The following is a 3,294-nucleotide window of genomic DNA, read 5'->3' as shown; positions in this document are numbered from 1 at the left end:
GGGGTTGACTGGCCACAGGCCGACTAAATAAGCGATTTAAACGCTTGTTTCAACCCGTCGCTTAGATTTTCATGACCGCTAAAATGTAAAACATCTGAAAGCGAGGGGTTCACCTTAACTTTTTTGGATACGAGGTGTTGAAAAAGGTAAGAATCAACCATATTCGCCGGTGTCGTACTCTGCCGGCACCCTATATAGGCCTACGCTGTGGAAACTCATCTCGGAGCTATATAGCGGAGGGAGAGGTTCCAAATGGGGCTGGGTCCTCTCCCAACTTCACGTGGATCTATCAAAAAGCAGACAAGGTCTAGTCTAGCCGAGGCAAGGCTTTGTGCCTCATTATAAACCCGTCCACTATATGCGAACATGCTTCTCTTCTTCGCCTCAGCATCTATCCCCGTGGCCGTGTAAAGGCCAGAGATTACGCAGCAAAATACTTAACTCGGAGAGTGAACATATTACTTGTCAATTTGGTTAAATTTGGACACTCTGACTCGAGTTATAATGCAAAAAAAAAAACACTGAGGATTTTACTGGCAGGCATATTATGGCCAATATCGTTTGTACATAGGCCTATTAAATGTCTAACGAATATAGGCCTATAACAACCAGAGTGCACTACCTTATATAAAGAATGCCTATAAACGAAAAAGTCAATAAGAAAAAAACATAAAATCAAAGGATGTATTATTTCCATAAAAAGCTTTTTTATTTTTCCACTTGCAGTGAATATACAAAACATAATACAAGTATACAATAATACAGTATATGCACTTTAGAGCTTTGAAGGGTTACAGTATAATAGAAACAAATATTGTACTTCATCTTATATTTACTGGCAATAACATTAACACTTTAGGTCTTTAAAGCTCTAAAATATCAATCAACAGAAATGTGTGATGTTCAGGGTTCATGAGTAATAGCTACTGTAGTGTACAATATGATTTAAAAACAGTGCCTCTTAGTCACATATCTTTACACATTTTAGACATGTTACATTTGCCATAGCTGTCACTTCCTTCAGTGAGATGATATAAAATACAAATCTCCTGCACACTTATGTCAAACACTCTTGGATATTGTCTGTGGAGCCTCAGGTGTCTGGTTGCATTGTGTTGGATGGGTCCATGGGTCCCAATAAGCATAGATACAGCAGGGTCTCCAGATCGTGTCCCTCCTAAACCTATATGGATGGGAGAGGACCATTAGTGTGATAATTAAAACAGGCTTCTGTTTCTGTCTGAAATATTCCACACTTTTCTGCTTGCCAGTGATTCGCAAACATTCCCCTGTTAAGGACCCCCCAAAATGTATTGTATAGGCAATAGTCACAGACCTCCTTTTGAAAAGATCTTGTGTCAGGGACCAGTGGAAAAAGTACTCAAATGTTTTACTTAAGTAAAAGTACCAATACTGCAATATAGAAATACTCTGTTACAAGTAAAAGGCCAGAATTCAATAGTAACTGAAGTTTTCAAATAATTGTAGTGGAGTAAAAGTACAATATTTGCCTCTGAGATGTAGTGGAGTAGAAATTGGATTTTTTTGTGTGGAAATACTCAAGTAAAGTACAAATACCTCAAAATTGTACTTAAGTACAGTACTTAGTTACTTTCCACCACTGCCAGGGACCCCATAAGAGAAGATTGTTGCTTTTAGATTAGATTGAGTTACTTCTACAACTGTCTGTCGGTGGAGAGATAACAGGGAAGAGAGTGAAACCTATGATCTGAATAGTCTTTCTTATACATTCTCTCATTGGGCTGACTTTTAGCAAGTGATATGATAATAATAATTACATTATTTCAACCTGGCGTCCATGTTATTATAGCCAAAAATGTAGAAAATAAGTTCACAGAATGTTGCACTGCAATACATTGTGACATTAAACGTGAAAGTATAGATAGGGTTTTGGGGTTTAAACTGTTCCTCATTTTGCTGGGGAACCCCTTCAAGGACCTCATTTGAGAACCACTGTGCTATACAGACACTGCTGGATGGAGAGCAGAAAGAAAGATAGACACAGGTTTCACATTATTTACATCATTCATATCTTCTGAAAACATTATATTGTACAATTATTCCGCATCACAATGCATTAATGCATTTGGCTTAACGCCTCACAAACTTGTGAATAAGACGCTATTGCTATGATATCGCTATGTTGAGTCTATTGAGCTTGTTGACAAACTCCAAAGATTGCTATTGTGCATTCTGGCTTTAGATATACGTATTGTAGACAGTGTTGCAGAAATACAAACTTCCTTTCACATTCTGTATAGAGATTGGCCCCTCAGCCCTGCATGTTGTTCTTCTCTCTTATTTTCAGCCTGTATGCATGGAGGGATCTCCAGGCTTTTATCCCCACAGGGAACCAGCCCAAACTCTTTCTCTGTAAATTTTCACCCACTCCCCAATTCAGACAGCCCTTTTTCTCCCACCAGCCCCACAATGAAGGATTTGTCCCCTCTCCCTTTGTCCATCTCTGATATCTTTTTTTGACTGCTCCCTCTCTGCAGACAGCATGCAGCGTATGCAAATAACACCCTCTTTTATCCTCCGAGACCCCTCCCCTCGGATGAATGCAACCTCAAATGAGACCACACTTGCACACATTAACCGAGGGACACGGAAACATGCGCACGAAACAATCTGAGAATTTGCATGCCCCGCTGACACGGGGAAAGATGCAAACCCCACTACATGCACACAGTGCATCACTCGCATGGAAGCGGGCAAACACGGATCCATGTTAGCATCTCTGCTTGTCCTTCAACATAATACTCACGTGCATAATACGCATGTGCTGAGAGTTATGGAGTATGGCTTAGCATAGATGATATGAAATATATTTATACTGTGTGTGTGAGTGTGAAAATATATAATGGCGTTTCTTTTTTTTGCCATAGAGGATGAGATCTCATGTAGGGGGAGGATACGGTTGTACTTGGGATGGAAGTAGTCTAGACAGGATGCAGCACTTCAGCACAAGAAGCGTCTATACTATACAGTATATCCGCTTTAGCTGATATACTGTATAGTGCATGTAAGCAGGTATATAGTGCAAGCATGCAGGTATAGTTTATGTAAAATGGTATATACATACATGCATGTAAGCAGGTATATAGTCCATGTAAATGGGTATATAGAGCATGCAAGGTATTGGGCATGTAAGCAGGTATTTAGTGCATGTAAATGTGTAGTACATGCATGCATGCATGCAGGTACGTACATGTAAACATGTAAGTAGTATATACAGCAGGTAAATGGGTATATAGTGCATGTAAGTGGGCA

This window comes from Gymnoscopelus microlampas (assembly GCF_963454915.1).
Source record: "Gymnoscopelus microlampas genome assembly, chromosome: 6".
Taxonomy (NCBI): domain Eukaryota; kingdom Metazoa; phylum Chordata; class Actinopteri; order Myctophiformes; family Myctophidae; genus Gymnoscopelus; species Gymnoscopelus microlampas.
The sequence above is the reverse complement of the archived record's forward strand: the minus strand, read 5'-3'. Positions refer to the sequence as shown.